The sequence below is a fragment of the Plecotus auritus genome (genome assembly GCF_963455305.1).
Source record: "Plecotus auritus genome assembly, chromosome: 9".
Taxonomy (NCBI): domain Eukaryota; kingdom Metazoa; phylum Chordata; class Mammalia; order Chiroptera; family Vespertilionidae; genus Plecotus; species Plecotus auritus.
This window is the reverse complement of record NC_137783.1, coordinates 128,325,516-128,346,073: the sequence shown is the minus strand read 5'-3', so window position 1 is coordinate 128,346,073 and position 20,558 is coordinate 128,325,516. Positions and strand designations below refer to the sequence as shown.

At 38.5% G+C, this 20,558-nt stretch overlaps 1 pseudogene across 1 annotated transcript in view; it reads right to left on the bottom strand.

Annotated features, from left to right (window-relative positions):
* Positions 1–18,986, bottom strand: part of LOC308233723 (upstream-binding factor 1-like protein 1) — a 72,689-nt pseudogene extending 53,703 nt beyond the window's left edge. The window contains exon 1 of the transcript in view: positions 18,976–18,986. The product of the transcript in view is annotated as an upstream-binding factor 1-like protein 1 (transcript). The remainder of the gene's footprint in view (positions 1–18,975) is intronic.
* Positions 18,987–20,558: the final 1,572 nt, after the last annotated feature.

Sequence of the window (20,558 nt, the reverse complement as noted above, 5' to 3'; positions counted from 1 at the left end):
AATAAAACAAGCAGCTGCTAAGTCCTAAAACTTGGGACCTGGGACTGGGACTTTATTTGGAAACAAGATCTTTGCAGGTGTAACAAGTTAAGAGAATTAGGTGACCCTAAGCCCAATACGTTTGGGTCTTTATAAGAAGGGGAAGGATACATGGAGACGCAGTCACATTGGGGAGAAGGCCTGTTAAAGCAGAGGCAGAGATTAGAGTGATGCTACTACAAATCAAGAAACACCTTGGGCCACCAGGTACAAGAAGAGACAAAGAAGGATCCCCTCTAGAGTCTTCCAAGGTAGCACAACCCTACCAACAACTTGATGTCAAACTTCTGGCCTCCAGAACTATGAGAGAGTAAATACCTAATGCTTTAAGCTACCTCATTTGTGGCACTTTGTTTCAGCAGCCCTAGGAAACTAACACTCCCAAACCGCCTCAGCTTCATTAGAAAATGCAGCCAGTAGATTGGGAGCAGGAAATATCTTCTAAACTTTATGAAAGAACCATGGCCAAGGAGTGTAGAGGGCTGTATCTGGCGGCCTCTTCCTTTCTCCTGTACCTCACGGGTTAGGTCTGCCTGATGGGTATTCACTCTGATGAATTACTGGGTTGTATTCACTGGCTCGTCCAGGCATCCACTGGAGCAGCCAGACTCTAAACTTTCAACGTGGTGCTTCAACTGAGCCTAAATCAGAGAAACCATATCTTCCAATGGGTCCAGCTAAGTCCATGGAGGACTAAAGCCCTTGCCCCCCGCCCTAAGCAAGTCTTAGAGATATAACTGGCAGATCACATTACATAAGTTAAAGATATACAATGTGATGATTTGATGTTTATATACAATAGTGCCCCCTCATGCCTGGTTTTACCTCCCAAAGTTTCAGTTACCTGTGGTCAACACAGTCCAAAAATGTTAAGTGGAAAATTCTAGAAATAAATAAGTCATAAGTTTTAAATTGCACGCCATTGTGAACAGTGTGATGAAATCTCGTGCTGTCCCATTCTGTCCTGCCTGGGACATGAATCATCTTTGTCTAGTGTATCCATGTGGTTTACACACTACCTTCCCCCTTAGTCACTTAGTAGCCATCTTGGTTATCAGCCCAATTGCTGTGGTATTGCTGTGCTTGTGTTCAAGTCACACTTATAATAGTGTCATGCTACGTCACAAAGCCTATGTCATTCACCCCACTCCATCTCATCACGTAGGCACTGCATCATCTCACACCATCACTAGAAGGGTGAGTACAGTACAATAAGATATTTTGAGACAGAGATACCGCATTCACATAACCTTTATTACCATATATTGTTACAATTGTCCTATTTTATTATTAGTTATTATTGCCAAGCTCTTACCATGTCTATTTTGTTAATTAAACTTTATGATAGGTATATATGTATAGGGAAAAACATAGTACTGTATATATCCAGCATCCATTGGAGGTATTGAAATGTATCGCTCATGGTTAAGGGGGGACTACTGAAACTTTTCAAAATTAATGGAGTCAGCAAAGTCCAGGTGTATTATCACAGTGTAGTATACCTTTTACTTCTGCTTCCATGAATTACAGTGTCTGCTGGTCAAAACAAAATTTTTGCAGACTACTTATGTATGATTGTAGAATAGAAGACTCTTTTGCCTTTCAAACATGGACATCTATAAATTCTGCATGGCTACTTAGAAAAATGGTGCATGGTACCCTTGATTTTTATATTTGTATTTTTTGCTCACATTTGTTTTCCATGCACGAAATACTTTGCCACTGCCTATCTATAAATTGATTCTATTTGTGACTCAAGGATTTATTAAAAATTCATCTCTCTAATGGAGCTTTCTCTGACCACCCCAATTTGAAAAGGTGTCTCCTTCCTCTCTACACCATAGATAATCTGCAACATTTGTTTAACATTTATGACTTTGCTTCCTGGGAAAAGTCACAGTTTAGTATTATATGTGGAAGTGGGCATGTTGGATTCTCCAAAATGAAAATGTCAAATCTTGTAAGAAAAATATTATCTTACAGTTTTCATGTGTATGTCACAGGGCAATAGTGTTTTATCTTCTAAGCCCTGGGTCCCAGAGGGACATTTATTGTGTAGCTACTGAAGCTTAAACTTTAGGGATGGCATATTGCACAGGCCCTTTCTAAGCCTCTTGGGATTTTGCTCCTGGGACATGTGAAGAAAGCTGCTATGTCTGTGACGACTGGAGGCCTAGAGTACGGCTTTGGCCTGGAATTAACTTCTTAGCCCTGGAAGTGATCTCAAGCCTCATGTGAGGGCAGTTGATGGCCAACACTACCTCTATCTTTCCCCCAGGCACAGTCTTATCCTATCCTTGATGACCTCATTGAGCATCTGGTACTTTTGACCCCAAGGTAGGACTTGACAAAGTAGATTCTCCCTGCTCTATCTTCACATATCTGTCCTAACCTACTCTTTTTTAAGGACATTAGTCATATTAGATTATAGCTCACTCTAAGGACCCAATTTTAAGGCAATTCCTCTTTAAATGCCCTATCTCTAAATACGGTCACATCTGAGATACTGGGAGTTAGGACTTCAACATAAGAAATTACTGAGGGTAACCATGACATCTTGCTAAGAGAATTATATCCTTTAGCTTTGGGACTTTTATTTAATTTTAGTTTTTTGGGACTTCTTTTCTGCTAATACAATTATAAACAATAAATATCAATTTTCTTTGCCCACAGTTACTTGTATACATAATTCTAGGATGGAAAAACTGCAGCTCTGTCAGAACTTGGGTTGTCTTTGTAGCACATTTCCTAAACTAAAACAACAGCACATTCTGTTCTGAATCACTGTGGTGTTTATCTCTGACATTTGTATTCCAGAAGATAATTCATTTACTTCAAAAATGTTTGTGTGTTTTTTTTTTGTAATGGAAACAAGCAACAAAACCAATAGATTCTTTTTTTTTTTTATTTTTTTTTTAAATAAATCTTTATTCAGATTATTACAATTATTTCTCCTTTTTCCCCCCATAGCTCCCCTCCACCCCTTTCCCACCCCACCTTCTGCCCTTACCTCCCCCCCACTGTCCTCATCCATAGGTGTATGATTTTTGTCCATTCTCTTCATGAACCCCCCCATACCCCTTTCCCCCTGAGAATTATCAGCCCACTCCCTTTCTATGCCCCTGATACTATTATATTCACCAGATTATTCTGCTCCTCAGGTTTTTAATTCACTTGATTTTTAGGTTGGCTTGTTGATAGATATGTATTTGTTGTTCATAATTTTTTCTCTTTACTTTTTTCTTCTTCCTCTTCTTTAAGAATACCTTTCAGCATTTCATATAGTACTGGTTTGGTGGTGATGAACTCCTTCAGCTTTTTCTTATCTGTGAAGCTCTTTATCTGCCCTTCAATTCTGAATGATAGCTTTGCTGGGTAGAGTAATCTTGGTTGTAGGTTCTTGCTATTCATCACATTGAAAATTTCTTGCCACTCCCGTCTGGCCTGCATAGTTTCTGTTGAGAAGTCAGCTGACAGTCGTATGGGTGCTCCCTTGTAGGTAATTAACTGTTTTTCTCTTGCTGCTTTTAATATTCTCTCTTTGTCTTTTGCTCTTGGCATTTTAATTATGATGTGTCTTGGTGTGGTCCTCTTTGGATTCCTTTTGTTTGGGGTTCTGTGGGCTTCCTGGACTTGTAAGTCTATTTCTTTCACCAGGTGGGGGAAGTTTTCGGTCATTATTTCTTCCAATAGGTTTTCAGTATCTTGCTCTCTCTCTTCTTCTGGCACCCCCATAATTCTGATGTTGGTACGCTTGAAGTTGTCCCAGAGTCTTCTTACATTATCTTCAACTTTTTGGATTTTTTTTTTTGCTTTTTGCTTTTTCGGTTCAGTGTTTTTTGCTTCTTTGTATTTCAATTCTTTGACTTGATTCTTGTGTTCCTCTATTCTGTTTCTGGGTCTCTGTATAATATTTTTTATTTCAGTCAGTGTATGTTTAATTTCTAGTTGGTCCTTTTTCATATCTTCGAGGGTCTCGTTATATTTATCGGCCTTTTCTAGGATATTCTTAAAAAGTCTTATAACGGTGGTTTTGAATTCTATATCCAGTCGTTTGTTTTCCTCCATTTCTTTCGTTTGTGATCTGATTCTTTGACCCCGCATTTTCACTGAATCCCTGAGTTGGTAAGGTAGATATTTGTGCTAGGTTTCCAATATGGCCCAGTGGGTCTGCTTCCCCAGTTAACCTGAGGTGGACACTCTTGGTGCACCCCTTTGTGGACTGTGTGTACAGCCTTGTTGTAATTAAGTCTTTATTGTTGTTGGTATCACTGGGAAGAATTGACCTCCAGGCCAGTTGGCTGTAAGGATCAGCTGTGTCTATGCTGGGAGAAGCCCGGTGCTGGAGACAGCCTTATAGGATTAGACTTGCCAAATTGCAATAGCCTCTGTGCTCAGCTTGGATGGGGTGGAGTCTCAGTCTTGGCTTCCTGTCAGCCCCGCCCCTGCGCGCATGTGCACTTTCAGTCCTCCGCCTTCCCCAGCTCGAGTCTCCGCCTGAGAGTCCAGACTCCCCCCACAAGAGCGTGGGTCCCCAGGGGCTCGCCTGGAACTGGGGTTCACTGCAGTCAGAACTGGGGCTTGGTGCAGTCAGAATCCTCTGACTCCCCTCCACTAGGGAAAGCCTGTGGCAACCCCCGCAGCCTTTGTGCGCACCGGCGCGGCGCGTGTGCGCACTTTCAGTCCTCCGCCTTCCCCGGCTCCTGAGTCTCCGTCCGAGAGTCCAGACTCCCCCTACAAGAGCGTGGGTCCCCAGGGGCTCGCCTGGAACCGGGGTTCACTGCAGTCAGAACTGGGGCTCAGTCAGGATCCTCTGACTCCCTTTCACTAGGGAAAGCCTATGGCTACCTCCGCAGCCTTTGTGCGCACTGGCCCGTGTGCGCCTTCAGACTTCTGCCTTTCCCAGCTCGCGGTCCGAGGCTTCCTTCCCCCTTCCGCCAGAGGAAGTCAGCCAAGCTCTCAGCCGCCCTTCCTCTCTGCGCGCACCAAGCCCCTTTGCCGTACCTCCAATTCTCTGTGAGCTTTTCTCCTTCCTTCTAGTTGTAGAATTTTCACTCAGCCTGCTTTCCTGTGGTTCTGGATGGTGTCCGTTCTGTCTTTTAGTTGTAGTTTTGAAATTGTTGTGCGAGGCAGCAGTTTAGGTGTTTACCTATGCCGCCATCTTGGTTTCTAATAGATTCTTATAAATATACCATATAATGTGATATAATGTATGGCAAAAGTCATGCCTCCCTTTTAATTTCTGTTCTGGCTGTCCTAGCCTGGGCACTATTTACAACTCTCTTGGTCAATGAAACAGTCTTTGAACTCACTGCATTCAGACTGTATGGAGGATAGACAATGCCCCTGCCTTTAATGGCCTTGCAGTACAAAGACTAAGGTCAGGGTCATGGCAGCAGGAGATTAAAGACATATTTCAGAGGTAAAATCAGTAATATTTGTTATTGAATGGATGGGTTTGGGGACAGATAAAGAAAAGTGAGAAAAGTATCAAGAATAACTTCAGAAGAAGAGAGAGAGCAAGATACTGAAAACCTATTGGAAGAAATAATGACAGAAAACTTCCCCCACCTGGTGAAAGAAATAGACTTACAAGTCCAGGAAGCGCACAGAACCCCAAACAAAAGGAACCCAAAGAGGACCACACCAAGACACGTCATAATTAAAATGCCAAGAGCAAAAGACAAAGAGAGAATATTAAAAGCAGCAAGAGAAAAACAGTTAATTACCTACAAGGGAGCACCCATACGACTATCAGCTGATTTCTCAACAGAAACTATGCAGGCCAGACGGGAGTGGCAAGAAATTTTCAAAGTGATGAATAGCAAGAACCTACAACCAAGATTACTCTACCCAGCAAAGCTATCATTCAGAATTGAAGGGCAGATAAAGAGCTTCACAGATAAGAAAAAGTTAAAGGAGTTCATCACCACCAAACCAGTATTATATGAAATGCTGAAAGGTATTCTTAAAGAAGAGGAAGAAGAAAAAAGTAAAGATAAAAATTATGAACAACAAATACATATCTATCAACAAGTGAACCTAAAAATCAAGTGAATTAAAAACCTGAGGAACAGAATAATCTGGTGAATATAATAGAATTAGGGACATAGAAAGGGAGTGGACTGATAATTCTCAGGGGGAAAGGGGTATGGGAGGTTCAGGAAGAGACTGGACAAAAATCATACACCTATGGATGAGGACAGTGTGGGGGAGGTAAGGGCAGAAGGTGGGGTTGCAACCGGGTGGAGGGGAGCTATGGGGGAAAAAGGAGAAACAATTGTAATAATCTGAATAAAGATTTATTAAAAAAAAAAAAAAAGAATAACTTCAGCTTTAATGGTGGCAACATTTGTCATTTCCCTTCCTCTGCATGGAATCCCTTTTCTCCTTAATGAACTGGAAGTTGCTTTTACACAAAACCTATGGCATACACTTATTGATCCCCAAAAGCCCTTTGCTTATAATATATATACACTGAGTGGCCAGATTATCATGATCGCTGAACGCATAATAATCTGGCCACTCAGTGTATATCCTATCCTATATAATAAAAGGCTAACATGCAAATTGTCCCCTTGACCACGAGTTTGACCAGCAGGCAGGCCGGCCAACTGCCCATGTCCCCTCCCCCCTGGCCAGGCTGGCCGGACCCCACCCATGCATGAATTCATGCACCGGGCCTCTAATATATATATATATACAGTATATACACTGATACACTGAGTGGCCAGGTTATTATGCGTTCAGAGATCATAATAATCTGGCCACTCAGTGTGTGTGTGTGTGTGTGTGTGTGTGTGTGTACACACACACACACACACACACACACACATATATATATATATATAATATTGATTTCAGAGAGGAAAGGAGAAGGGGAGAGAGATAGAAACATCAATGATGGGAGAGAATCATTGATTGGCTGCCTCCTATTCCCCCACACTGGGGACTGAGCCAGCAACCCAGGCATGTGCCCTGACTGGGAATGCAACTGTGACCTCCTGGTTCATAGGTCAACAGTCAACCACTATGCCACACCGGCTGAGCTGTACTATTTATTATAACTGCATGTGAATCTACAATTATCTCAAGATAAAAATAATTAACAAAATATTAGGGAGGCAAAGATCCTCTATGTCTTATTTAGGTATGAAATTTTAAACTAACTAATTTCGACTTTTGATTCTCCTGTTTTACAAGTTGCATGCTTGTTGAATGAAAACCAGCTGGGATCCAGAGAAGAAAGCCTCCCTGTGTATGTGTATTCCACAAAGGTAGCCTCTTATAAATGAAGTAAAACCCATTGTAAATGCATGTTTTCCCTAAGCAAGTTAGAGCACAGATGGTTGAATGAGAAGTTACTATATATACAGAGGGACATCTGTTATGTTACATCTAATTGAGTCTACAGAGTTAAAATTTTTCTCCTCTCACAACCTGTACCAAGTTATTGCCAATACTCTCCATTGAACATCTCTCTGTGTTTGGAATGCTTCTGAGTTTTCATCATGAGTAGCCTAAACTGTAAAATATACATATAGCAATAATTTTCACACTAGACTGAGGTAAAGTATTGAGCCAGGGCTGAGAGTGGCCACCATATCCATAGTACCATCTACGGTGCAGCAATCCAGGCAGGGACCAGGTTGCATGACATGCTTAGAGATGTACACCTGCTGTGTGTGGTGTGCCCATATTTTACTGTCCCTGAAAATACGACTCGCGAATCAGCAGGGTTTTGTGGGGGCCGAATGCCCAAGCGTCAATGGATTGGTATGGTTTCCACACAGAACCCAGAACTGTAGAGCACTCTGTAAGCAGGCAGGAGAGAGGGCTCAGCCCGTCCCTCTTCTGGTCTAGATCAGTGGCCTACAAAGTGGAGGATGAAAAGGACATTTTATCTCTTCTATTTATAAGTATTTTTTAATACTTATAAAATGCCCGCAGTACCCCCAAGATCTACAGTCTGTAAAATGAAGACCCACGAGAGTCTATGGGGTAGTTCCGGTTCAAGTCTGAGTCTGAAGATGGAAGAAGACTGATATCTCAGCTCAGACAGTCAAGCAGAAAAAGAGAATTTTCTCTTATTTCACTCAGTCTATTGTTCTATTCAGGCCTTGAACAAATTAGATGACACCCACCCACATGGCAAAGGCAATTTGCTTGACTCAGTCTACCAAAGCAAATGTGAACCTTATCCAGAAACATTAACAGACACACTCAGAATAATATTTAAGGGCACCTTATGGCTCAGTCAGGTTGACACATAAAATTAACTATCACAGTGCCTATGACACTACTAAAATATTATATTATTGGAAGTTCCAGATATCAGTTCCCATGCCTTTCCATTTTGTCCTAATATTTTGTGGCTTGAAAATGTGGAATGAATTGTCCTTTTCCCACCCTTCTGCTCTTCTATTCAGAGAGAAAGATTTTTGTCTCTCTAACTCCTATTTCAAAGAAAGCATATGAGTTGGTAAGTTTAAAGTGAAATAGTCATTAACAATATGGTTGGAAAATCTTTCCAATAACTGAGTCACCACTGCCTTATATTTATTTAATATAACTATTCTATTAAGGAACAAGGTGTGGTTGATAACTTCATAAATTGGCAGATAAATGCATTGTTATCTGACAGATGTTGGATGGCACATGTGATACAAATACAAACCGTCCATGTAATTCGTAGAGAAAAGCTTCTTCTCATGAGACATGAATTATGGTTGATCTTAGGGACCACCATCTGCTCTACAGTCTTACTACTGAGTCTGAGTGATTGATAATACAGAGGCATTTTGGCAGATGAAAATCATGCCTGGGGTTTGCATAGAATTCCACAGTGGTGCCTAATGATCCTATTGTTTTTTGCTATTTGAGTTTGACTTAAATTGAAAACAATTTGAATAAACATCATTTTCAAGTTATCATGTGACAACATTTGGCAGGGGTCCTTTTTTCAAAGTGATTCATATTAAATGCAAAATAAAATGAATTCATTGCAAACAACCAAATGGCATAAATCTTTTTGTTCAAATTCTGTAGCTCAGTTCCTTAATTAATGGTTATTCTTCCCAAATTTTTTACCTATGTACACACCCACATAACACGCCTTGCATTTTGAAAGATTTCATGCTGTAGTCATTTGTTCTGTACAATATTCATTTCAGTTTGTTTGTTATGGAAAAACACTTCCATGTTTGTATATGTAAATCCATGTTCTTTATTTTAATTGGTGCTTACTATTTTTAAAAAATCTACTTGTGTTCTTTGTGTGACCCATGACTGAGGGGCTTCCCATCCACCTTAGTGGAGAAGCCCTGCTCTTAGGAGCTTTATAAACTAAGGCCCCAGGAGAGTTTCACATACAGAAGGGATTCTATTGCTAAAAGCTGTTTGTAAACCTATAGTCACTAAAATATTACGGATCAGAACACTGATTTTTATTTAGACATTTCACATGTGTGTTTGAATAAATACCTTCTCGCTTCATTTTTGTAAGCCTTAAAATGTATTTCTTAATAATAGGAGATAAAATCATTTTGAGATCTCTTTCTTTTGCTACTGAAAATGCTAGTTCACTCCTGCACCTCAGTTAAGTCTCTATTGCAAGTCACTTTTTCAATAAAGCCAACTCTCATCACAAAAATAGGAAAGGTAACTCCTCCTTGTTTTCCAGAACCCCTTATCTTTCTTTTTGTTTTTACTCTTTTTGCAACAATAAAATCATAAGCATGTAATATACTATCTTATGTATTATATTAGTCTATTATCATTATAATGCAATGATGCAGGATAAAGTTTGTGTGTGTGTGTGTTTATCTTATTTACTGATATATAAATAGCACCAATAAGAGTACCTGATATATAATAGACTAGAGACCTGGTGCACGAATTCGTGCATGGGTGGGGTCGCTTTGGGTGGCCTGCAGGAAGGGCCCCATCTCACGCCCCCAGCCCAGCCCTGCCTGGCACCCCACAGTGGCATGGTGCCGCCCCCTCACCTGCTCCACCATCCCACCTGTGGAGCAATCAATTGGGGCCGGGTCCCCTGCCCAGCTCCCTCAGTGCCTGGGAGCTGGGCGGCGGCCCCGCCCCCCACTGTTGCTACTGGTCGCCATTGGCAGGGTGATTGATCGGGCTCCCACTTGCACCCACTTTGGCCTGGTGCCACCCACTCACCTGCTCTACCATCCTGCCACAGTCCCACTCTTGTCGGGGCCCATCTGGGCTGGCAGCACTTCCACTCTCGCCAGCTGCCAGCACCATGTCTCCAAAGCCTGCCATGTTCTGCGCTGCCCCCTGGTGGTCAGCGCACGTCATAGCAAGCAGTTGAACTTCCGGTTGAACAATTTGCATATTGGGCTTTTATTATATAGGATACCCATATTACATTAAATAGTATGTATTTAACAATATATTATTCAAATCATAATTGGATAACTGAACAAATAAAAAGTGTGTTTCTCCAAAGATTCTTCTTTGACCCTGGAGGTGGCTTAAAGCAAAATTTAAAAATATTATAGTGGTTTATGCGGATGAAAGATGTAACCTAGCTTTGGGACTATTTCACTATTCTAACCAATTTCAGAAAGTTTTCTGTGCATATATCTCAGGAGTTTTCAAAAGAGGCATTGTGTACAATAGTATAGCAGACTGCCTCACAGAGGTCAAACCAGGACTACCTTAGTACACGGCTTGTCTGTTCTCCTGTGGGGGCAAGCTAGAGTCCTGGCTAAGCATGAAACTCAAAATTAAAGGTGTGAGGTAACTAAATGTAAAGGGATCTGTGGGATACAATTTCTTCTGTCTCATAGCATTTTTAGCTTGAGGGTGAAATAGAGATCTCCACTCTCTGAGAAATATTGGGGAGGAAACTTGAACTTTGCCTATTTGCTCTTCTTACTTGCTGGCAACATTTAGAAAATTATCATTGCAAACATGTGCTCTACCCATTCCTTGGGTGTCTCTTTGGGATCTGCCTTTCTTTAGGCTGAGCCCATTCTCCTCTTATCCACAAGATAAGCCCACTCTGATGCCTTCCACTTCCAGGAAGACTGTAGATGAGACAATGATTCCAACTCAGAAGAGATATGGCTTCAAAATGTACATGTCCTAATCAGTCCAAAATGAATTGTGTAGCTCAATTTTAGTAACAAGTAGATTGATTCCCATCATACTTGTTTGCATGTTTTAAAATTGACATCACTCAGAACCACAGAACTCTATCTAGGAAAACTAAAACCCTTATATACATTTCATATGAAATACAAGTAAACAATTTCAAGGTCTATTATTTCTGGATTCCCATAATGAACCAGTTTCAGTAGGGAGGTGCATTGTTACTAACTCAATTTTAAGGGGAGGAAATGAGACAGAGTGTAATTTTTTTGACAAATTTATATCGCTGCTAAATTTTAAAGCAAAGACTAGAACATAAAATCTTCCACTGAAAATATGATATACAAGATAATTACAAACCATTAAAATGCATTCAGTTATCTGAACTGAGGACAATGATGGCATTAGTATTTGGATTATGAGCATTTGTAATCAATTCCACAGATGATAGCTGTCAAGACTTCTGACACTTTTGCCACCATCCAGCTCTCTTGCTACTGGAAATCTCTGTGTCTCCACATGCCAAATTCATTCATGTAAATAACTCCATTAAAGGAAGAAAACGTCTGACTATTACACTAATAAGAAATACGGGTTGTAAAGTACAGTATAGGGAATATAGTCAATAATATCGCATAACTGTGCATGGTGCCAGGTGGGTATCAGAAATATCGGGGGGAACCCTTTGTAAAGCACGGGATTATCTAACCATTATGCTATACTCCTGAAACCAACAAAAAATAATATTGAAAGTAAACTAATTGAAAAAGATGAAGAAAGGTGTGAGCTGATCAGCTCTCTCACTGTCTGAGCAGCATGGAATTCTCAGTCTTCATGAAGTTTGGCTCTGTTTGTCTTTTTTCTTCTTTGTCTTGTTCAAGATTAGTTATTAGAAATTTGGAACTTCTTGATGAAACAGCTGTCCATTCTGGTTAAGGTGCTTCCATATTTGTTTTCTGACTGTGTTATCTTTTGTTTATGGTCTACTGTGCAGGTCATTGTTCAGACAGGTCAAGATAGTGTCTTTTTCTAGGTCAGATAATACAGGAAGCAGACAAAATACTGGATATGTAGCTCTGGTATTCTAATATTGGAAGCTTCAGTGATGTTCCTGACTTTTGTTAATATAATTGTTACCAATTATAAACAAAACACATGTTAATTATTGGTCTGAAATTGGCTAAAACTGCACAGCAACATCACATTTACTATGATTAATTAGTTGAACAGAGCAACATTTTGAAAAGAATAGCAATTTTTCACTTTGCTTTGGAACTTTTGTCTTCATGGCTCAATGGTTATAAAATTGTAGTTGTCAAGACAACTGTGCAGAGCATCTGCTATGTAAATAGTGAAGCTTCAAATGTGTGAAAGCAAGTAAAAAATCCAATTGAGTTATGTCTATACCATGGATAAAAGTGACTGTATGGTGATTTCAGCATTCCAGTTGTCACTGTGTAATAATCGTTTTATACATATGAGTAGATTATGCAAAAAAAAAAAAGGCATTCTCATCTGTACCGTTATATCTGCTACACTTTCACCTAGAAATATCCTACTCAATGACACCACCTTACCTCCAACACTCTCCTTTCTCTAGCAAGACACTAAGTATCCCAGAAAGCCAGCTTAAATGACATTTTCTCAGTAGACCTTATGCTTTTTTGATATTTGAAAAACATTTCTAACATTGGTACTATAATTCTTAGTACATTGTTTTATACAAAGTTTAATGATATTCATTTTCCCTGGGAGGCTAAATGTTCTTTCAGATCTTTTTACTTTTGCTGCACAGCACAATGCTGGCCCGGAGCAGGTATCAACTGGCAATTTGACACAAAATAGCAATGTTGCTTTTATAGACTCTCTAAATGTTGTATGCAATCACAAAGGTATTCAATCATCCACATATTGTTCCAAATGTAGGAAAGACTGACGTAAGCCAACATGTTACCCCTCCCAATAAGTTGGCCTGTAGGTACTTATTAGGCTGTACTGAATTTTTAAATTCCCAAGAGTAGACAGCACTGAGAAAAAGAAGGTATTGGTTGATTAGATCAATGAAAAATGTTGAATTACAAGTGAAATGACTCTTAAGAGATAGTGATTTGTAAATGTGGGCCAATGCAGTACATAATGTTATTAAATTATACATGAGAAACTGGTTTGTTCATATTTTGGACTGTTCTTATTTGGCACCAATTATTACTTAATACTATATTATAACTAGAGGCGCGGTGCACAAAATTCATGCATGGGTGGGGAGGGGTGTCCCTCAGCCCAGCCTGCACCCTCTCCAATATGGGACCCCTCAAGGGATGTCTGACTGCCTGTTTAGGCCCAATCCCACTGGATATCCCTCTCACAATCCAGGACTGCTGGCTCCCAATTTCTCGCCTGCCTACCAGCCTGATCACCCCCTAACCACTCTTCTGCCAGCCTGGTCACCCCTAAATGCTTTCCCCTGCAGGCTTGATTGCCCCCAACTGCCCTCCCTTGCAGGCCTGGTCACCACCAACTGCCCTCCCCTGCTGGCCTGATTGCCCCCAACTGCCCTCCCCTGCAGGCCTGGTTCCTCCCAACTGCCCTCCCCTGCAGGCCATCTTGTGGCGGCCATCTTGTGTCCACATGGGGGCAGCCATCTTTGACCACATGGGGGCAGCCATCTTGTGTGTTGGAGTGATGGTCAATCTGCCTATTACTCTTTTTATTAGATAGGATGAATATGAAACATGACAGCAGTTAAAATACATACAATTATGAAACTGTGCTGTAAGGACCATAAGATCAGGTTAGAGCCTGAGCACATGTACTCAAACATTAAAGCCAGTATCGAATTATTATCCTTGGAATATCAGGGGGAGGGGTATGAATTGAGATGGGTCAAACACTTCAATATGTTATTAGTCATTTGCTGTTATTTTTTACTACTTATTTTTTTTAGAGTTATCAAAAACTATTTATAGACAGCTGTCAGATGGGAGGGTTTTGGGGGCTGAGTGAGAAGGGTGAAGGGATTATGAAAATAAATTTAAAAAAAGGAAGACTCATGGACACAGAAAACAGTATGGTGATTGCCAGAAGGAAAGAGGGTAGGGGGTATAAAAAGGTAAAGGGGAGGATAAATGATAATTGAGGGAGATTTTACTTGGGTTGGTAAACCCATAATACAATATACAGATGATGTATTATAGAATTGTATACCTGAAACCTATATAATATTATTAACCAATGTCACCCCCACAAATTCAATTTAATAGAAAGAAAAGAAAAGGTAATGACTCACAATTCTGTAATTATGTTAAAAATCAATGAATTGTACACTTTAAACAAAAATACTTTATGGTATGTAAAAAATAACTATTTATAGGTAAGTTATATAGAACTAACACTCTAGATAGTGTGGTAATAATTATTATAAAAACAAATACTTCTTAATTATTTTAAATAAGGACAATTTTATAAACCTTAATTATTAATGCATACTGTTAACAGTTGCCTACTAATATAAAAATGTATTTTTGCTTACTATAACTGATTCTACTTAACATTGTTGAATTATATACCTATGTATGAAATCCATAGCTATAACTCTTCTAGAAAAAAAAACACTGGTGATTATCCTCACAATCATAAAGAAGTAAAGATTTCATAAAGAAAAAGATAAACTATTAAGAATATTTTTTAAAGATAAATAATTTTAACTCTTGCAAAAGTGAAATATCTTAACCTCTCATGAAGAGCTACCACTAAGAAAATAAATAAATAAATAAATAAATAAATAAATAAATAAATAAAATAAAATAAACAGCCAAGTCACAGTGGGAGAACATAGTCCCAGACATACATCTAAGCAAGAACTTGTCTACTCCCAGTACTAAAATAGAAACAACACAATGACAATGGAAAACAAATTTGACCTGACACTAAAGAAAGAAAGATGTATGAATAACCAATAAGTATATATGATTTTATTCTCAACATCATTAGTCATCAGAGAAGCACAAGTGAAGTCACATTTACCTTCATAACTAAAATAAAAATATTGATGACACCAAATGCTGGAGATGATTCAGCATAAGGGTGGCAAAATATAACTGATGGGCCAAATCTGTCTGCTGCCTCATTATTTTTATAAGTAAAGTATATCAGAACACAGCCATGCTCATTCATTTATGTATTTTTTGTGGATGCTTTCATACTCCAACAGTGCGATTTAGTAATTGCAATAGAGATGTATAGCCCACAGTGATTAAGATACTTGCTAGCTAGTCCTTTATAGAAAGTTTGCTGACCCCTGATGCATTATTATCAGAACTCTCATAATAATCCCATTATTGATGGGAGAGTAAAATAGTACACTTTGAAAAATATTTTATAACTTCTTAAAAAACTATATCCTAAAACTGAAATATGTAGCAATCTCAAACACCTAACACTGTGGCCATGGCTAGTGAAGCGCAGTGTTTAGAGTGTTGGCCTGAAGGGTTGAGGGGTCATTTCCTGGTCAAGGGGACTCATATCACAAGTTCAACCACATGGTCGGGACATGTGTAGGAGGCAACCAATGGATGTGTCTCTTTCACATCAATGTTTCTTTTTCTCTGCCCCACCTTCTCTCCCTCCTACTATTTCTCAAAAAAAAAAAAAAAAAAAATCAATGGAGAAAATATCCTCAGTTGAGGTTTAACAAAACAAAAACCCCAATGCTATGTAAAAGAGAACAGACACAAATTAGAATGCATATTGTATATATTCTAGTAAAAGCAAACTCTGACAGAATTCACATCAATGGATATTTTGACCTGGGGAGGATTACCTTGCAAAGGACACAAGGTAATGCTCTGGAAATGTTCTCTTTCTTAGTAATGAGGGATATTACATGAATTGTATACTTAAAATTGGATCCTTTCACTTCATGTCTTTATATCTAAAAAAAATAAAATAATAAAATAAAATTACTCAGATGGCTATTCTAGCCAGATTGGGAATAATGCTTTCTAATTGGATGTCTGAATGCTTACTTTAAAATCTATTACTAAAAGAGGGAGAATAAATTTAGATGGACAAATAATAGTCTGCACCACAATAATAAGTGATTCCTGTCAAAGAGAGTCAGAGGCTGATATGGAAGAGGAACACTTGGGAAATTCAAGTTATTGATAATTACCCAATTATTGGGATAAGTAATGGGTTTATGGGAGTTTGCTAGAATGTACATTAAAAAGATTACAATAATTATAATTTATAAAACATCTAAAAATCAGTATAAATTAAACAAAGATTAATAGATTACATAAAAATAAATATAACCATAGCATATTAAAATTCTTAAATTAACCTCCAAATTTTAAAATGTAAGTGAAAACATAACAATATACTATTTCTTAAATTTCATATTTTCAACACTTGAGTTGCTAATGCCAATTAAAACAAAACAAAACAAAACAAAACAAATGCCATGAAGCAATAGGAATAAGCTGACACTTTTCATGATGAAACAGCTCTGAATTTACCAGTCCCTGCCCCTCCACCCCAGAATGGGACTGAACTTGTGGGTTTATGTGAAATTATAAATCACTCCTATTACTCTGGGGTTACACTTCTCATGATCACTTCTAAACCTCTGGTTCATTCTCATCACAATTTAGCATCTGGTTTTGGCTATTACTGTGAGCAATTAAAGCAAAGGTCTGTGACCACACTTGAGAGGAAGCAGTAAAGAGGGTAACTGCCCTCCTGGGGGGAGATGCATTTCCAGGGCCCTCATGAGGCAGTTGCATTGAAAAGAGCAGAGGTTCATGGAAAAAGTGGACCCCATGGAAAAGACTCAAGACCCCAGATCTAGGACCAGTCTGTGAAAGATGAGAGCATCTTCCTGTTAACCCAATATATATTTAGTAGAGATTATGGGAACAAATAAGTCAATAACAAAACAAAACTCACTGTAGTAAAGCACGATGAAAAAATGGAATGATTTTATTTGCTACGTTAACATGAACATTGCCTTATAGTACAATTATTAAAGGCATGATTCATTTTATAAGGTTCATTTTAAAATTATAATTTAAATGCAAAAATATATAAGTGCAGCAACTGAAGCACCAACAAAATAAGTGAAAATATTTCTAAATTAATTTCCTCTCTTGTGAGGAGAAATGGCAAAAAAAAAAAAAAAAAAAAAAAAAAAAGTATGCATCAGATGCCATGAAATGGAAAACGATTTTCAATGAATAAAGGATGACATTATACTTTGCATCAAGGCCAATTTGTTTGTTTCACCACTGTCATGTGAACTCAGGCATCAAAAATAAAGTGTCTTGCATTTGTCCTAGATGAGGGACAAGAGCCTGCGAACCCCAAGGTGGTTGTCTGAAATCACTTAGGTCACAGAACTGTGTAATCAGTGGGGTGTCATTTCCAGAGTATGTGTGGTGACCAGCTACACTTGACTGGTTTCCTTGCTTGAGCTTTTCTAACAAATCAAAAGCTTGGATTGAATCTTCTATCGGCAGCAATAGTCAGCTTTCTGAAAATACCTTGAAGGCACTCCCCTCCATACTCCACAGGAAAACTTCTATGAAAACTGACCTTTGCTGATTCATTCATCAAATATTTGTTGAGCATCTATTTGGGAGTTATATATCATAAAATAGTTCAAATTTCTTGCTTTTTAAAAATATATATTTGTATTGCTTTCATGGAGGTAGAGAGAGTAAGAGAGAGATAGAAACATCAACAATGAGAATCACTGACCAGCTGCCACCTGCACACCCTGCACTGGGGACCAAGCCCAAAACCTTATGCATGTGCCCTGACTAGAAATCAAATTGTGACCTTCTGGTTCATAGATCAATGCTCAACCACTGAGCCACGCCAGCAGGGCTAATTGTTGCTTTCTTTAAAAAATAAATATTGAGAAGCAGCATAGATATTAAGCTGGTTTTACTAGAATATGAATGGTGAATAAATGACTGGCAGGCTTCAATTCCTTGTACTCACACCCAGGGCAGAAATCTCTAAAATGGCAAACACTCTCATCTTTCCTGATGTGCTGCTATAGTCTGTCACTTACTAGCCATCTAGCCAAGTTGGCATGAGGGAAGAAGAGATCATTTCCATTCCCTCATAGTAATTGTTTGGGTTTTTTTAAGCATAAATGGAAAGAATGTCAGAGATAGTGATTCTAATTTTCTTTTTAATAGAGGCTCTGAGATGTTCTGGAAACCAGAAAACAAAACTAGCTCAACAAATCCCTTGACTTTGGGGACTATATTTTGGGCTATGACAGCAGGCACAGCAGTCTATTACAGTTAAGACATCTCCCATTACTTTTTTTAGCCAAACAATAGGAAGGTGGTATCCATGTATATAAATGCACGTGTCCATCCACATTACACTTCCAGAGAGAGAGATCTACTTTTCTGATCACCTTACACAAAATAACACTCTCCACCCATCTCCCCTGCTTTATTTTTCTTCATAGTGATTCTCCTTACTATGCATTCATTCGCTTATTGTATTGCCTGTGTTTTCCTCTAAAATGCACACTATCGTGATGGAAAATCTTTTTTTTAAAATCTTTTTCACCATTATATCCCCAGTACACTAGAGTCATACCTGACAATGATCCGAGGCTCAATAAACATTTCGTATGTAAAACATATTGTGAGCTGTATAACATATCCCTATTTTGTTGATAATAAAGCACATTCAAACTTGACTTCCTTAAGGTACACGAGTAATACGATCTTTTTACCTTTGCTTCTTCTATCGTGGCACCTCCAAAGCTTAGTGTTGTTTTGTACTTACTTGTTGGTTGCTTTTACTCCTGCAAACAGTGTTGGTAGGACCTCAGCTGGAGAAAATTCAACAAAACTTGATATTTGAAAATACTGTTAAATGTAAGCAGAAACGGAAAATAAGATTCAGTGGTGTTATCTTGAAAAGAAGACTGCAATTTTTATGGTCAGCCAGAATATGAATGACATAGGTAAACAACCTATGGGCTGTCCTTGTTCATTTACCTTATAAGAAAGCTTATTAACTCAGGATTGTTCTAAAACAGAATTTTGGATGCTTTATCTAATGGCAGTCTGCTGAGCAGAAGTCACACAATAATACCAAATCATGTGAGTTTATAGTTTAATTACACAGCACCTGCCATCCCTGCAACCCTTTTCATTGCTGCTGTAATTCATTTCCTTTTAAGAGAGATAAGTAAAAACAGATATGCCTTCTAATTTTCCACTACATTCTCCTGTCTCTCCAATTTTTTCACCTTTTTTTCCTCCTTTATGATAACTATGGGTCTCATTTAAAAGAAAGTTCTCAGGCGTTAATATCAGGTCAGCTGCTTTCTGTGCAAATGACAGGTTGGTGGGAAAATGCCAGGAGGTATATTTAGTATCTATGTAGATGAAAAATATTCTTATAGTTAAGTAGTATGTGTGAGAATGCTATTTTTCTTGCCAATCGACTAGTATGTATTTTAAAATATGTGGACATGGGCTGAATTTTAAATTTCTGGAACCATCATAACTTTCAAGGATTCCCTTAAAAGCAGGTAGTTAATGAAAGTTTTCTTGGTGGATATTTCAAAGCAATGGCCTGCAGACAAGCTGATGCAGCACAGAAAGAGAGTTCACATGTTTGATAGAAATGGATATGGATTTGAGTTAGACAAAGGCCAACAGTCAAAGAAAGCAGGAAATGAAACATGTCACAGGCCTGCAAGTGGTGTCTCTACAGGGAAAAAGCTGAGGGACTCAGAAAAAGCAAGGATGGCTAAAATTAACTTTTTGCTATAATATGTCTTCTATTGACTAAATTTTTGATATTACCTACTACCTAATTCACAAACTTGGAATGAAAAAGAAACATCTTTAAGAAGCCAAATTCAAACTATCAAGACTATATTAAAAGAGAAAAATTAGAGGAAAATATATATCCCTCCAAAATTTTCAGATCTATTAGAAATTTTGTTACAGTTCCCCAATATGTAAACAAAAAAGCCTTACATATAATCATATAAAAAATTAAAAAGTAGGTGTGCCAAACAGTCTGGAGGAATTGGGGACATCGGGTAAATGAGTTCTGATGAACACTCAGGATAGAATCTTCTCCTTAAATTGGTTTTTCTCTGTCCTGTCGCACTCATTCTGAATTATTGGATTTCTGAATCTGTGCACAATTTGTACATCTGGATTCTTTGATGAGTAGTTTGCATTTAACCTAGCAGACAACACAACACCTATGAGGACCTTTGAGACGAAAGGATTCACATATGATAGACTTGCATTCAGGTTTCCTGACTTTTTAAGGTAAAACAGAAAATGTCTTTCTGAATATTTGGATTATAGAAAAACATGTAAATTAATAAGTGAGACATTTGA